The sequence below is a fragment of the Dendrobates tinctorius genome, unplaced genomic scaffold (genome assembly GCF_039654945.1).
Source record: "Dendrobates tinctorius isolate UK_male_01 unplaced genomic scaffold, ASM3965494v1 ptg000075l, whole genome shotgun sequence".
NCBI classification, from domain to species: domain Eukaryota; kingdom Metazoa; phylum Chordata; class Amphibia; order Anura; family Dendrobatidae; genus Dendrobates; species Dendrobates tinctorius.
In genome coordinates, this window is record NW_027361743.1 from 24,272,501 (window position 1) to 24,290,302 (window position 17,802).

The 17,802-nt window shown below is 45.2% G+C and overlaps 1 protein-coding gene across 2 annotated transcripts in view; it reads right to left on the reverse strand.

Annotated features, from left to right (window-relative positions):
* ARHGAP20 (Rho GTPase activating protein 20) overlaps positions 1–17,802 on the reverse strand; it is a 158,378-nt gene that overhangs the window by 107,030 nt on the left and 33,546 nt on the right. Inside the window, exon 1 of one of the 2 annotated variants that reach the window (XM_073583104.1) lies at positions 12,036–12,260. The exons of the other annotated variant lie outside the window; for it this stretch is intronic. The gene's annotated coding sequence lies outside the window, so the exon portion shown is untranslated. Of the gene's footprint in view, positions 1–12,035; positions 12,261–17,802 lie in introns of those variants that run through there. 2 annotated transcript variants of the gene reach the window in all.

Consider the following 17,802-nt stretch of genomic DNA (forward strand, 5'->3'; position numbering starts at 1 on the left):
ATGGTGTGTAACATCCCGCCATGCTAGGCCAGCTAACCAAAAAAGGAGCAGCAGATGATGTATGGTCATGGGCGGTTCTCAGGGATTCTGTACAGCGGCCACAGATTACTGACATGGTGGATGGACTGGTTCCTGAAAATCATTTTACAAGCTCAATTCGCTCTTCAGATGGGAATTAGCTCAATATAAGGGTTTACGATCGCTTTCTTCTGGATCAACACAGCTCGATTTAAATCATTGGTTGCTCTGTGAAGACCCATTTCTAAACACAGTCACCCTGGCCACCAGTTGACTCCTGGATCTCTCCAATTTTCGTTGGAATTTACCATTGACTGACAATTTACCCTTGCTGGGGAAATAGTAGTCTTACATGGCGGAATTTCAAATAAATTTCCAAATTTCATAGATAGACCAGTGTAAAAGAGAGTGAGTCATTCATAATTACTTTGGCTTATAGAGGTGGAACCTGATCAGCAGGGCGTCCATTTGCTCTTCTAGGTCATATAGACAGGGGTCTACTACTTGACGCAGCCCCATTAACCTCCCCAACAATGGGGAATCACATACCACAATATCTCCTTTCTAATGTAAAGAGCTCATTCTCTTCTTCCAGACATGACTGTGTTGACTTTACTGATGAGAATCAAGTCTTCTGCCTGGTAAATGCATTCATAGAGAAATAAGTCCTCACTCCACTAATATTTTGCCTCTAGGGTTAAGAAAACTCTTTTACTTAAATGTGTCGTCCAACCCAAGACAAGAATGTAAAAGGAAACAAACGCGTGTATAGAAGCCAAATGGCTCTTCATTTTTAATTCCTAGGCCGACATGGATTGTGAATATAGAGATGATCCCTACAGACACTGAGACATTTAGAATTCTTTTGCGTTTTATTTGTTGAATGTATATTATAGATAGAAATGATATCTCTTCCGCTACAACTATCGTGTCCTATAGATGTGCGCAGCCCATTGGTGCTGTGTCTCTGATAACCAAGCTCCATGAGATCTAGAATGCTTGTCATTACCATTCTGGAATCCAAAGTATAAGCAAAGAGACGAGACCTCATATACTAACATGAAAGCAAACATCCATATATGCTAATAGCATCCAGGCATGCACTCATCAATGGCATCATCCCTTAGTAGCGATCATTGATGCTAGACCATAGTTGCCAATGAAAGATTTGGCAGAAATTCTGGGCGCGCGGAGCCTTCCAAAACCTCCTGGTAACAAGAATGCCCAAACAACCATTCAGGGGATGGAAAATTTGGCTGCAGGGAGGATTGGTCTGAAAAAGAGGCAATGGCAATGCCTTAGGGGAAAAATACCTGCATCACTCCTGCACCACCAGTGACAAATGTCATGAATGAGCTAGATTGTCCAGCATGGTACTTCTGTATGCTATTGGAATGGTAGTGTTAAAAATACTAGAAACAGTCGCTACTCACCTTTCCCTGGTCCAGCGCTCCTTCTTAGTGATCTTATTCGACGTTTGTTTTCTGACTGCAGTGGCGACATTGAGTCAACAGCACCGTAGCCAATCGTTGGCCTTTATACCGTCAACATTAGCAGAGCTGCTGGGCCCAGGGATTTGCTGCGGCTGGAACTGTATGAGGTAAATACTAGACACTCATAGCACATGTCTTATCATTCATGGCCGGTCCATATCTAGATGTGCAGGGACGGCCATTTGGCTGGTCTTAACGGACAGTAAACATGTATGCTTCAAATAATCTGTAGGCAGCGGACATTGAGATATAGGCCCCTGGGTGAGCTCAGCGGACAGTGCGATGTAGGCCCATGGGTGAGCTCAGCGGACAGTGCGATGTAGGCCCGTGGGTGAGCTCAGCAGACAGAGCGATGTAGGCCCAGACAGTGAGATATAGGCCCATGGGTGAGCTTAGCAGACAGTGCGATGTAGGCCCATGGGTGAGCTCAGCGGACAGTGCGATGTAGGCCCGTGGGTGAGCTCAGCAGACAGAGCGATGTAGGCCCAGACAGTGAGATATAGGCCCATGGGTGAGCTTAGCAGACAGTGCGATGTAGGCCCATGGGTGAGCTCAGCGGACAGTGCGATGTAGGCCCGTGGGTGAGCTCAGCAGACAGAGCGATGTAGGCCCAGACAGTGAGATATAGGCCCATGGGTGAGCTCAGCAGACAGAGCGATGTAGGCCCGGACAGTGAGATATAGGCCCATGGGTGAGCTCAGCGGACAGTGCGATGTAGGCCCATGGGTGAGCTCAGCGGACAGTGCGATGTAGGCCCGTGGGTGAGCTCAGCAGACAGAGCGATGTAGGCCCAGACAGTGAGATATAGGCCCATGGGTGAGCTTAGCAGACAGTGCGATGTAGGCCCATGGGTGAGCTCAGCGGACAGTGCGATGTAGGCCCATGGGTGAGCTCAGCGGACAGTGCGATGTAGGCCCATGGGTGAGCTTAGCAGACAGTGCGATGTAGGCCCATGGGTGAGCTCAGCGGACAGTGCGATGTAGGCCCGTGGGTGAGCTCAGCAGACAGAGCGATGTAGGCCCGTGGGTGAGCTGAGCTGGCAGTCAATGTGTCTGTCCCGTAAATAAGCTCAGTTATCAGTAATGGTGGAAAACATGGGTCCCATGGAAAGAGCTCATCTGATGGGGTCAAATGTGGACACAGTGAATGTGGATAAAGTAAATGTGTGTTCTGGGATGAGCTCAGGGGGGCTGTATTTGGGGCCCTGTGCGAGCGCAGCCGACGGTGAAATGTGTTACGGTACTTTGAAGTGATGGAAATTTTTTCTATTACATGTCAATGTACTTTGCCCAGGAGGAAAAAATTATAATAATTATCGCGGTCCCTGTGGGTGAGACCAATGGACAGAGAAAGGATACTTCTTCATACCTGGATTTCCCCTCGAGCTAGGTGTAATAAGCGGCTTACAGTGCACGCTCACTGAACAGTGGTATGTCACTAAAGAAGGACAAAATGCCACTAACGAAGGACAAGATGTCACTAATGAAGGTCACTGACGTTTTTCGGGGCAATGAGAATAGGGGAATTAGTAGCACCAAGCAGAACCAAGGTTGGGGCATTTTAGCTAGAGACATCATGGCCACCCAGAGAGGGGTAGAATTTTGGATCAGGAAGTCAAAGGAAGACCAAATGGGAAAAGAAAAGAGGGTACTGAAGGGAAGGGTGAAGGATTCTGTTATGTGACCATTGTGATGTTTTGGGATATATATGACTTCTAGACCCCATCAGGAGGGACCGTTATTACATCACGAGGATGGGTTGTTTGCATCGAAATATCAGTTTATCATGGTGTTTTGTATGTGCCTGGAGGATTGGCCAATGGGAGTCGCAGCGGTATCGGTCCTACGTCCGACCTCAGGCCTGCGGGGAAGCTAATCATTCTGGTTATTAAAATTCACTAATTTATGTTTGTTTCATTACAGGATGGGTTCCACTTCTAGTCTGGATTCTAGGTCATTCTTACGTTCACTGTGGAGCGCTGCGAGGAGATAGACGAACTGACAGGAGACAGAGGGGTTTCACAAGGGATGCAGAGTTAATCAGTTGCCTTGGTTTTAGGAGTATGGTCTAGGGTCGGGTACGACATGAGGTTCACCGAGCTGTTCACCTCAATAGGGCCCCAGATATTTTAGTCTTGCATGTGGAGGGTAATAACCTGTGGGTCCGCTCTAGGAGGATATTGGCTAGGGACATTAAAACAGATCTGATGCGGCTATGGTTGGCATTCCGGGGTTTGAAAATAGTGTGGCCTGACATTGTACCCGAGGCACACATTATGGTCAACAAGGCGGTATCCAAATTCGTAGTGCGGAACGGGGGAGTGGTAGTGCACCACGCAGATCTAGAACTTATGGAAGAGGATTTTTGGCTTGCGGATGGAGTGCATGTGAATGCAGTGGGGATCGATTTGTGGACTGTAGGGTTACAGGAGGAGATAGAAAGGGACACAGCATTGCTGGATGGTGGGGTCTCGAGCACTTGAGGTGGGCAAGGTGCTCTCGGTGTGGCTTTGATGGGTCCTCAAAGTTTTTTTACAAATTCAGGATTGGGGATTCATTCATCCTTTATTGGATGGTTATTTGATGGTGGTCTGGTGAGATTTGGGTGATACCCGGTGATGGAACGTCGCCGGGGTTTATATTAACGGTATTGGAGGACAAACTCTTCCCTTGGTTTCACAGTGCTCCTGAGCAGGTGAACACGGCTAGGAGTAAGTCTGGGAGGGGAGGGACAATGTCATGAAAAAAATCACCAGATTTTTTTGTAACTTCGAGGACCTCACCAATTGTTTTAATTATCAATAAATTGACTGCTGTGGCCATTTTTATCCAAAGAAAAATTGATTGTTGTCTGAGCTTTTATTTATGGGAGGGGGTTGGGGGGAACTTCTGGGGAGAGGTAGGATTGGTATTAGTGGTCAGGTCACAAATTCGACCTTACCAGAGTCAAGAAAGCCCCTTTCCGACATCCATGCCCATGCCCATCTATTCTAGGAAATAAGGATGCTTTTTATTTGGACTAACTACCAAGTTTCTAAGAGACGCTCTATCTTTCAGGACTTCAGATATTAACTTTTTGTGAAGACATTGGACATCAGACATCTAACCAACCCAAATGTTCCACTGAGCTCAACCAAATAGTCTCCGGTCAGCTGGTAGAATCTCATTATATACATTTTAGGAGTCACTTATTTTCTAAGGAATCAACATGGTCAGACAAATCCATCCCTTCCAACCCATATTATAGACCTGAGGCCAAATCCTTCTAGACCTAACAGACATCATCATTCATTCATGATCCTGCTTCCCACAATCTTTTCTCCAACCAAATGAACCCCAGGGGTCTCATTCTTAAAATTCCCGCTGTTTAATAGTTTGTTACCCCTTGTAGAATAGACATCCAGCTGATCCACCACCCCCCACTAAGCACTTTTTCGGGAGTGCAGTGTGGTCTTAAACTTCATTAGGATGAGCCAATTCATTCATTATGAGTATGGGGAGATAATGAGACGTGACTGCTGTAGCCAGCGATTATGTAATTAATAACATTGCTTGGGACCTCATTGTTCTCCTAATGAGCGGCGGCCATACTGACAGATTTCAGATGCAGGCGGTTTACATCATTCATGACTGACTTACATGCATTTGGTGTGTTTCATCACCATCAAGTACTTAAATTATATTTAGCAGAAAAATAATTTTTAAATCAAGCAATTTAGATTTTTCTTTATCAGCTAATGTGCTTTGTTTTACATTTTTTCATGATTCTACAGTATGTGCTTAAAAAAAAGCAATAAACTGACATCTCTCTTTTTTGCTGTCTCTTTTTCACTTGAGCTGTGCTAACCAGGACAATGGCCAACAGTGGTCTTAGGGTGTGTGCACACGTAGTGAAATCTGCTGCATTGTACAGTACCTTTATTTTCAATGGGAAAAAAAAACGCTGTGCACATGCTGCGGATTTTTCCGCGCAGTTTTGCTGCTGTTTACAATCCGCAGCATGTCAATTGTTTGGTGCGGAAACGCTGCACTTTTACACCTCATCCATTATGAGGTGTAAAACCACAGGCAAAACTGCAGATAAACCGCAGGACTTTTGTCCTGCGGATTTACCTGCGGTTTTCTCTCCAAAATCCGCACACCCAAAAAACTACGTGTGCACATAGCCTTATTATCAAAGGTCATTGCACTAGAAGGTCACACCTCTATGATAAAACTGGAGGCCGACAACACAGGATTCACCCACTGACAAAACAGGTGCCAAATTGACTCCTTCCCTGCACAGGTGACTTCTGCATCTATCACAGAGGATCATATCATAGAGCATGCCCACAACAATACACATGTCACAGAGCATGCCCACAACAATACACGTCACAGAGCATGTCCACAACAATACACATGTCACAGAGCATGCCCACAACAATACACATGTCACAGAGCATGCCCACAACAATACACATGTCACAGAGCATGCCCACAACAATACACATGTCACAGAGCATGCCCACAACAATGCACATGTCACAGAGCATGCCCACAACAATGCACATGTCACAGAGCATGCCCACAACAATGCACATGTCATAGAGCATGTCCACAACAATACACAAGTCATAGAGCATGCCCACAACAATACACATGTCACAGAGCACGTCCACAACAATGCACATGTCATAGAGCATGCCCACAACAATACACATGTCACAGAGCATGCCCACAACAATACACAAGTCATAGAGCATGCCCACAACAATGCACATGTCATAGAGCATGTCCACAACAATACACAAGTCATAGAGCATGCCCACAACAATACACATGTCACAGAGCACCGTCCACAACAATGCACATGTCATAGAGCATGCCCACAACAATACACATGTCACAGAGCATGCCCACAACAATACACATGTCACAGAGCATGCCCACAACAATGCACATGTCATAGAGCATGTCCACAACAATACACAAGTCATAGAGCATGCCCACAACAATACACATGTCACAGAGCACGTCCACAACAATGCACATGTCATAGAGCATGCCCACAACAATACACAAGTCATAGAGCATGCCCACAACAATACACATGTCACAGAGCACGTCCACAACAATGCACAAGTCATAGAGCATGCCCACAGCAATTCACATGTCATAGAACATGCCCACTACAATATACATGTCATAGAGCATGCCCACAGCAATTCACATGTCATAGAGCATGTCCACAAGAATACACAAGTCATAGAGCATGCCCACAACAATGCACATGTCATAAAGCATGCCCACAACAATGCACATGTCATAGAGCATGTCCACAACAATACACATGTCATAGAGCATGCCCACAACAATGCACATGTCATAGAGCACGTCCACAACAATGCACAAGTCATAGAGCATGCCCACAACAATACACATGTCACAGAGCACGTCCACAACAATGCACAAGTCATAGAGCATGCCCACAGCAATTCACATGTCATAGAACATGCCCACTACAATATACATGTCATAGAGCATGCCCACAGCAATTCACATGTCATAGAGCATGTCCACAAGAATACACAAGTCATAGAGCATGCCCACAACAATGCACATGTCATAAAGCATGCCCACAACAATGCACATGTCATAGAGCATGTCCACAACAATACACATGTCATAGAGCATGCCCACAACAATGCACATGTCATAGAGCATGTCCACAACAATGCACATGTCATAGAGCATGTCCACAACAATACACATGTCATAGAGCATGTCCACAACAATGCACATGTCATAGAGCATGCCCACAACAATGCACATGTCATAGAGCATGCCAACAACAATACACATGTCATAGAGCATGTCCACAACAATACACATGTCATAGAGCATGCCCACAACAATGCACATGTCATAGAGCATGCCCACAACAATGCACATGTCATAGAGCATGTCCACAACAATACACATGTCACAGAGCATGTCCACAACAATACACAAGTCATAGAGCATGCCCACAACAATACACATGTCATAGAACATGCCCACTACAATATACATGTCATACAGCATGCCCACAGCAATTCACATGTCATAGAGCATGCCCACCACAATAAACATGTTATAGAGCATGCCCACAACAATACACATGTCATAGAGCATGCCCACAACGATACACAAGTCATAGAGCATGTCCACAAGAATACACAAGTCATAGAGCATGCCCACAACAATGCACATGTCATAAAGCATGCCCACAACAATGCACGTCATAGAGCATGCCAACAACAATACACATGTCACAGAGCATGCCCACAACAATACACATGTCATAGAGCATGCCCACAACGATACACAAGTCATAGAGCATGTCCACAAGAATACACAAGTCATAGAGCATGCCCACAACAATGCACATGTCATAAATCATGCCCACAACAATGCACATGTCATAGAGCATGCCAACAACAATACACATGTCACAGAGCATGCCCACAACAATACACAAGTCATAGAGCATGCCCACAACAATACACATGTCATAGAACATGCCCACTACAATATACATGTCATAGAGCATGCCCACAGCAATTCACATGTCATAGAGCATGCCCACCACAATAAACATGTTATAGAGCATGCCCACAACAATACACATGTCATAGAGCATGCCCACAACGATACACAAGTCATAGAGCATGTCCACAACAATGCACATGTCATAAAGCATGCCCACAACAATGCACATGTCATAGAGCATGCCAACAACAATACACATGTCATAGAGCATGTCCACAACAATACACATGTCATAGAGCATGTCCACAACAATACACATGTCATAGAGCACGTCCACAACAATACTCATGTCATAGAGAATGCCTACAACAATGCACATGTCATAGAGCATGTCCACAACAATTCACATGTCATAGAGCATGCCCACAACAATACACAAGTCATAGAGCATGCCCACCACAATAAACATGTTATAGAGCATGCCCACAACAATACACGTCATAGAGCATGCCCACAACAATACACATGTCACAGAGCATGCCCACAACAATACACAAGTCATAGAGCATGCCCACCACAATAAACATGTTATAGAGCATGCCCACAACAATACACATGTCATAGAGCATGCCCACAACAAAACACATGTCATAGAGAATGCCTGCAACAATACACGTCATAGAGCATGCCCACAACAATACACAAGTCATAGAGCATGTCCACAAGAATACACAAGTCATAGAGCATGCCCACTACAATACACGTCATAGAGCATGCACACAACAATGCACATGTCATAGAGCATGCCCACAACAATACTCATGTCATAGAGAATGCCCACAACAATACACATGTCATAGAGCATGCCCACCACAATAAACATGTCACAGAGCATGCCCACAACAATACACATGTCATAGAGCATGCCCACAACAATACACATGTCACAGAGCATGCCCACAACAATACACATGTCATAGAGCATGCCCACCACAATAAACATGCCATAGAGCAGAATGCCCACAACAATACACATGTCATAGAGCATGCCCACAACAATACACATCATATAGCATGCCCACTAAAATGCACGTCATACAGCATGCCAACAACATTGCCAATATCATAGAGCATGCCCACAATAATCCACATTCATAGAGCATGCCAACAGCAATGCAAATATCAGAAAGCATGCCCACAACAATGCATATATCATAGAGCATACCCACAACAATGCATATACTGTATCATAGAGCATTCCTCCAACAATGGACGGGTGAGTTCTACACCTATCAGAGCGTATACCCACAACCATAAGCATCATTAAAAAAAAATGTTCTAATGTCAATGGACTGTAACATTCACAGCTCAGAAAGCAGAATAATAAGATCATAAAAATGGAAAATAAAAAAGTAAATGAGGTGATACAGTCTCTGAAAACTCACTGGGCATTTCTAAAAAAACACAGATCTTTATTCTAAAGTGCTTTCAAAGTGATTTTTACTGAAATGAATATATTTAATGTAATTAATTAAAACCAGCAATAAAATCTAGTGTTCGGAGCATAAAAGTCTTTATAGGTTGTTGGTAGGGGAATTTGGGGGCTCATCCACATAAGTTACAGCAATGTGTATCTCTGTGGAGAGAGAACAAATTCTGTCTCAGATATCCTTATCTCCAAGGTTTATCACGCTACTGATTTCAGCTGAATTTTTCAGAATGACCATATATAATATGTATTACAAATGTGGTCATCATAAAAAGTTGTCGAGAAAAAAATCTAATTTTCAAATAGCCTCTATGGACATGTTAAATTACTAACAGGGGTTGCCAGCATGGAGAATATCTACAAGACTAGTCTGTCATACGTTACCTTTCACTGACTGCCCACTGTGTAATTCTCTATTCCCCCTGCGGGGGCGATGTAGGGATATTGGACACTTCCTTTCAAGTTCCGCCACAGATTACAGCTGATCTATTCTTTACAGTGAGAGAACCTATGATTAGCAACATTTTAAAGGATGTTTTAAAATCAATGGTTGTCCCCCTCCGCCGCCACTAAGAATACTATGCTGTAAAATGACTCGATATTTTTGGGTTGTTTTGTTGAGCCTTTCTTCCTTTATCTCCACCCATCGCACGGAGCACCTGAGGTTGAAAACCCTTTAATGCATACCATAATATTGTAAGACATTTTTTTTTCAATAGAGCTGACTTGGAAGAAATCACAGACGTATTTTATTTCCCCAGAGAACGACTATTTGGCAGGAAAGTGGAATCAGCAAAAAAACAAGCATCCAAAACATACATCAGAGCAGAAAGCGACCAATCAACGGCTCAGCGTAAAGGATGGTTTGTGTGCGGGTATGTTATTCACTGCGACCTGCTCTGACCCAGCCGTCATTATTCGGGTTCAGGTTTGTCATTACGTCAGCTGACCCCCATGTGGGATGACCCCGCAGATGCTCATCCCTTACACTTTGTTTTGCAGGTGAAAATATTAGCAAATTACATTAAAGAAGTATTCTCACATTTTAGGGCAGGTGCAGAGGACTGTACAATTGGTCCAAATGCGATCTGACAAAATGTTTGTTCACACCCGGACCGGGGCCATGCACATGTCTGATGTTTGGAAAAAAATCACTACTTGCCTGAGTTTGATCTCATATTTAGATCACCCTAGGCCATGCATGTCAATGGATACGTGGAAACTGCACTCGGATGACATCTGAGTGCAGTCCAATTTCCACTTGAGTTTGAGTTGGAAAGACTGTACATTGCAATCCGTTCTCGGACCGAGTTCCATGGAACGTCTGCAATGTCCGCTCTCTATAGAGAACATATGGATGCTTGGCCGAGCGGTCAGCCGACTGCCGTCTGATTTTTATGGGTGCATTGAACTTTTAGAGCTGTATCTCTAAGGCTAGGTTCACATTTGCGGATGGCCGAGCTGCAGAGGGCTGCGGACTTCCTCCGTGAAGCTCCGCCCACTGCCGCACCTCCTCCGGTCAGCTCCGCCTACGTCCGCATGCGGCCTTCGTACCTATCTTTAACATTGGGTATGCAGGCCGTATGTGGATGCCTCCACATGCGTCCTTTTGACGATGCGGCGACGGCATCAAAATTGCAACATGTTGCATTCAACGCGGGTTGCTGCATCGTCGAAACGACGCAAGCGGAGGCATCTGCATACAGCCGCACGGCCTGCGTACCCAATGTTAAAGATAGGTACGCGAATGTTCAAAAGGGAGTCTGTCGGTTTCTTGATTACAGCGTTTCCGTTTCCAATGGTGGCACCGACACCAGCGGCACGTGACGTCCCGGTGTTGTCCTGAGTAAACGAAGGTTCGGATTCTCGATGCAAGTGGGCATCGTTGTTGTCCTAGGTGGGCTTCGGTTCCCACGGATTCCTTGTACAGGACTCAGATCAATGGGAGATACCGCCGGAGCGTGGCTCTGCTCCGCGGTGTATGCGGGTGAGGAATCAGGGGGTTCGGGCCTAGTCACCTGTTCCCGGCGGGACTGCACACAAGCAGCAGTCACTTTTCCAGGGTGTGGGTCACCTCCAAAGTTGGGAGTCAACGGAGATCTAGCAGTCTGTTGTACGCGAGCAGCGGACACGGAAGCAGGGGATATGCGAGGTAGGCCTGCGCTCATGCGATGCTCTGCTGCCAGGGCCTGCACCTCAACTTGCTGAGAGCTCAGTGTTCACGCCTGGACTCCCTACTGTCCAGTGCAAAGGTTGGTCCGGGTCTGAAAGCTCTCCCCCATGAAACACTGGTGACAGTCCTGACAGTTCAGGAACCGGCGCAAGAGAGGTACCCCCGGTCCGGTTCATCTTCTTACATTAGCGCCACTCCAGTCGCTCATCACTATCTTGTGGTCGCAGCCCTGACTAGCAGGAAGACAAAGCTAACCGTCACTGTGTCACTTACGGTTGTCCACTACTTGGTAACCCCTTCTGAAACCCTATGATTCCCCTCAGTAAAATAGTAACACCTATTATACTCACCTGCGGTGCCGGCACTGTTCCAGCAGGGTTGGCATTGGCTCTCCTGGGATCTCATCATATTGTTACGTTATGTGATCCATGTGGCCTATCAGCACTGGCTTCAGTTTCTCCTCGTATAGTTGCAATTGAGGGACGTGAGATGGCATCAGCAGCTCTCGCTACCTCCAGAAGTCTTGATATGTCCAAAGACAGAGAAGGGAACCAGCGCTGATTGGCCACAGGGGTCACATGACATAACAATGTCACGGGAGCCCTGGGAGAGCCACGCTGGAATGGCGCCGGCACTGGAACTGAGTATAAATAGTACTATCCATTGAATAAATCAAAGGATAGTGATGCGGCACTCACCAAATTGCTGAAAATCCATTTTCCTTTATTGTACCATCATGGATTTAGACAAGGTTTTTAGGACAGGCAAATGTACAGGACCATGTCCTGGCTTCTATTTCTTTGGCACAATGTCTTCCCTATTTCTAGCTTTTTTTATATCCACCCTATTATTTGGGTGGGGACGTAATAAAATTTTATTTTGCAAAAAAAAATTCGAACAAATGATGAACACAATATGTTTTAGATCCAGGTTTTTATGTGCTAATGCCTGTGGACCCAATAACAGGTGCCCATCCTCAGACCCTTCTAAAAGGCGCGATAAAATCTGAGATAATTCACAGTATATTTTTTTAAAAGGTTCAAAAAGTGATCATTGTCAGTATAAAGGGTTAACCCTGATTGGGTCAGTCTTTTTATCAAAAGGATCCTGGGTCAGCCTGGATCACAGGATGTGTCACTGGGGTGCTGCAGTGATAGATAGCCCTGGTGAGAAGGTCTGCCAGCTGCGGCAGTAATCTGTGGAGGTTGGTTGGGAGTCCCCTCTTCTTATTTGATAGCAGCTGTGGCTCTTCTGCTGATTAGCCAGCCTGACGTGGCGTCATCGTTGCGACGTTACGCACAGGTGACATTGTGCCATGTCGGGTAATCAAGAGAGGTAGTTCTCTCGGTTATTGTCCAGAGGCCACAGATTACTGATGTGGTCAATGAACTGGATCCTGTGAGTCAATCTGCACCAACTCTCGGGATGGGTTAAATTTGCCTACAGTGCCACCACAGGGAAGATGAAGCATTACACATTAACTTTTGAAATCAATGAGCTGTATGAGTCAATCATTGATGTGCTTGGTCTTCCAACATAAGAGATGATCTTTGTGGCCACGGTTAACTTTCTAAAACTAGACAAACCCTGTATGGTCTGGTTTACATGGCCATAATAGGGTCTCATTTTACGGTCACTTTCTGAGCCATAAGATTTTGGGGGCCGTCTGATTCTACTGCACTGAACATAGAACACCATGGGGTTCTGTGATATGTTGATGGTGGGGGTCCGGCTGTTAAATACTGAAATCATAGCTGTCCATACTCCAGAATTCACCAGGACTGTCCTTGTTACTATTAATATACAATCCTGGCAAATTCAGAGCTTCAGAAAAATGGTGGGGTGTATGTCACTGTCACATAAGATTCGGCATTCCTGGGCAGGGCAGGTTTTTAATTCATAAATCGTTATTACACATGAAAATTGGTAACTTTGTAATATATATCATATCAGAGAAATCTGCTTCTTTCACCTTCAGGACTGATCTGTCACTTTCAATTCATGGGAAAAATCTGTACTGAGTGAAGACAGATTTTCACATTACTAAGATAGAAGATGGCAGTTGGTGCTCATAACATTCTATGGATATGAGAGGAGGGAGGAGCTGGACACAGAGATTCTGCTGCAAGTTCTATGAGTCTGAGAGGGGAGGAGCTAGAGGTGGACACAGACATTCTGCTGTAAGTTCTACTCAAACCACAGTTGTTATTATTATTATTATTATTTTTTATATAGCGTCATTAATTCCATGGTGCTGTACATGAGAAGGGGGGTTACATACAAAGTTATAGATATCGTTAAAAGTAAACAAATTTACAATGACAGACTGGTACAGAGGGGAGGGGACCCTGTCCTTGCGGACTTACATTCTACGGGTTACATTTCTCCATAGAACTTTATGAGCACCAACTGACATCTCCTATTGAAGTATTGAGAAAATCCAAGCTTATTTGAGAATGGATGGAGATTTTTTGAGTCCAGGATGAGAAAGGAGCTGATTTCTCATAAAGACATATTACAAAGGTTTTTTTTTTTTTATTTTCACATGTACCATTCATTTCTGGAAAAAATAAAATGACATCAACTCTTTAAATGTACAGTACCTTTTCTATCAACTCTTATATTGGTAAGGCTAGTTTGACATTAGCGTTTACGGCCGCAGCCTCGCGCTGCGCACGGCCGCCGCTATGCCCCGCCCCCTGCAGCACCTCCGCCGGTAGCTCCGCCTACGGACGCAGGACGCTGCATGCGTCCTGCGTCCCCTATCTTTAGCACTGGGACGCAGGCCGTGCGCAGGTATGTGTTTGGCACACCAAATTGCAACCTGTTGCGTTTGGCGCTGGTTGTTGGTCGGCGCAGCGTCAAAAGGACGCATGCGCTGCCAAACGCATACCTGCGCACGGCCTGCGTCCCCAGTGCTAAAGATAGGGGATGCAGGACGCATGCAGCATCATGCGTCCATAGGCGGAGCTACCGGCGGAGGCGCTGCAGGGGGCGGGGCTTAGCGGCGGCCGTGCGCAGCCCGACGCTGCGGCCGTAAACGCTAATGTGAAACTAGCCTAAGTATGGCTGAAATGTGGCTATATCTTACCTTGTATTAGATTAGGATAAGGTGTAAAATAGTTTATTTGCTCAGTTACATGAGCAAACTATATTGAATCTATAAAAAAACAACACCTTTACAAAGTGCAGCAACAAAGGCACACAACCAAATGCCTCCACCTTACTAGCTGTCAATCATATAGAAAAACACAATCCTCAGTAAATTCACAAGGGTGCCAGGAGTTTAAAGAAGGCATTGAGAACAAATCCCAGTTTTAAGAACTCCAATCCAGTCCTTCCAGTAAGGATTTGGCACTATGCTCTAACTTCAAAGTACTGGAGGAACTCAGGATATGTTATTAAGTTTTATGGAACCTGCCTGTAAAAATCCCAAATCATAGCATGACCTGCGTCCTACAGACCTTTATCCTCCGCTTAGTACAGTCACTCGCTTCAGTCCCCGAGAAGCCGGAGGCTGAACTCCCAAAAATGTTCATATATGTTGGAAACTGAATAAATCGAGAGAAATATTTGCCACATGACAAGCAAAGAAAAATGTGCAAATATCAGTGGGAGGGGGAATTTCCTCGCAAATAAATGATCTTGACATTGGCAGCGGCTTTGGGTTTGCTTCATGGAGTCGTCTGTTGGAAATTACAACAGAGTGCATACAAATATTAGTGAGCGGGACTACTACAGACATGTTTTGAGGAGTATTGCCCCTTCATGGTGTGGACCTCACGTCTGGGGTGACGCATTCTCATTCACATCAATGGAGAAGTGGCAGAACTCCCAATCCCTACATTAAAACCTTCGTCCTATACAGATTTCTCACAGTTGAGAGTTTGTTACTATTGTTCCACCACTAAACAAAAATAAATGTGTCGGGAGCATAAAACACTCTGATGTGCTGAAAATGTAATGAAGGGAATCGGTATTAGCGAAATGTCTGGTGTATTGTCCAGATTGCATACAGTTGTATACACGTCTCTGCTGTACATAGGACTAAATCCAGAGGTTTACACAAAAGGGAGAGTCACACAAGGAGAGATTAAAATGGGGTGTTCTCCTTGCTAAATTTAGTACACCCTGAACTGCGCAAGACAGCAGTAGTTGGTGATTTCTCATTGACCTATCTGATACAGCTGAGCAGAGAGGAGGACTGGAGCTACAGCCCGCAGCATAGGAGTAACTGGGGCTACTAACTTGTCAATTTTCAGTGAAACACTGTTGGCACACACTGTGTATTTTATAAAGTGAAAGATGAAAATGGGGCTTTATTGTGGCTACCATCGCCATGACCTAAACTACATGAGGCAGGAGTGTTTTCTGCTTTTTTCCCCTCATTTCCTTCCTATGTTACAGGTCACCAGCCTATCTGACACAACTGCGCAGAGCGGAGAGGAAGACTGGAGCAACAGCCCGCAGTATAAGGGGTATTTCACACATAGCGAGATCGTTAGCGAGATCGCTGGAAAGTCATCGATTTTGTGACGCAACAGTGACCTCGCCAGCGATCTTGCTACATGTGACACATAGCGGCGACCGTCCCCCCCGCTAGATATCGCTGATCGTGCTCGAATATACCAGGCCATTTTTTGATCGTTGGCGTCCCGCTGGCCAGCATGCATCGCTGTGTTTGACACCATAACAATGATGAGCGGCCTCGTTGGCGACTCGGAACTCAGGGTCGCAGGCGTGAGTCGTCAGAATAGCTGCTGTGTGACAAGGTCCCAACGACCGCCGAGGTTGTTATACAGATCGCCGCTGCGTCGTTGAGTAGATCTGCCTGTCTGACAGCTTACTAGCGACCATGTAGTGACGTACCAGCGATCCCTACCAGGTCGTATTGTTGTCGGGATCGCCGGTGCGTCGCTATGTGTAACGGGTCCCTAACAGTGAACACTGATAAATTACTGGCTTGCGAATTTTTAGTTCATCACTCTGGGGTCACTCTGTGAATTTTATTAAAATGGAGGTTTATTGTGGCTAAACATCACCATAACCAAAACTATATGAAGTAGTAGGGGTTGTGTTTGTGTGCACTCATTCCCTTTCCAGGTTACAGTGCATCAATAATCTCTGTGATGGCTGTGGTTACTGGCCTATCTGACACAACCGAGCAGTGAGGAAGACTGGAGCCACAGCCTGGAGCATGAGTGAAGACTGATGGGTTCCTGGATTGTAACTTTTCAGTTCATCACTCTGGGTGCACTCTGAGCATTATATAAACTAAAAGATTAAAATGGGGCTTTCTTCTGGCTAATACATAGAAACAAGGGATGTTCCGGCTCACCGTTGCTATTCCTGAGCTGTTCGGTGCTCGGATGAAGGCTCTGCCATGGCCCGTAAATGTAGACAATTTGCATAATTTGTACTGTAAGTGTAATGGTAGCGCTACCCTAACATGACATTTTACTATATATCTTCTGTATCAAAGAAGATTGATTGCTTGCTCGTTAGAGCTAGATCAACTTCCATTTTTTCTTCTGGCTAACCTTAACTTATCCTGAACACCATGAGGCAGGAGGATTTGGTGGTCGTTTGCCTGATTCCCTTTCCCTGGTGCACTCCATTAATCTCCCGTAAAATGGTCATGCTTACTGACTTATCTGATGCCTTGGAGTAGAAAAGAGGAGGACTGGAGCCACAGCCTGCAGCATAGTAATGGACTGAAAACTTACTGGGGCTAGCATCCTGTGAATCTTGAGTTCATCACTCTGGGGGCACTCTGTGCATTATATAAACTAAAAGATTAAAATGGGGCTTTCTTCTGGCTAATACATAGAAACAAGGGATGTTCCGGCTCACCGTTGCTATTCCTGAGCTGTTCGGTGCTCGGATGAAGGCTCTGCCATGGCCCGTAAATGTAGACAATTTGCATAATTTGTACTGTAAGTGTAATGGTAGCGCTACCCTAACATGACATTTTACTATATATCTTCTGTATCAAATAAGATTGATTGCTTGCTCGTTAGAGCTAGATCAACTTCCATTTTTTCTTCTGGCTAACCTTAACTTATCCTGAACACCATGAGGCAGGAGGATTTGGTGGTCGTTTGCCTGATTCCCTTT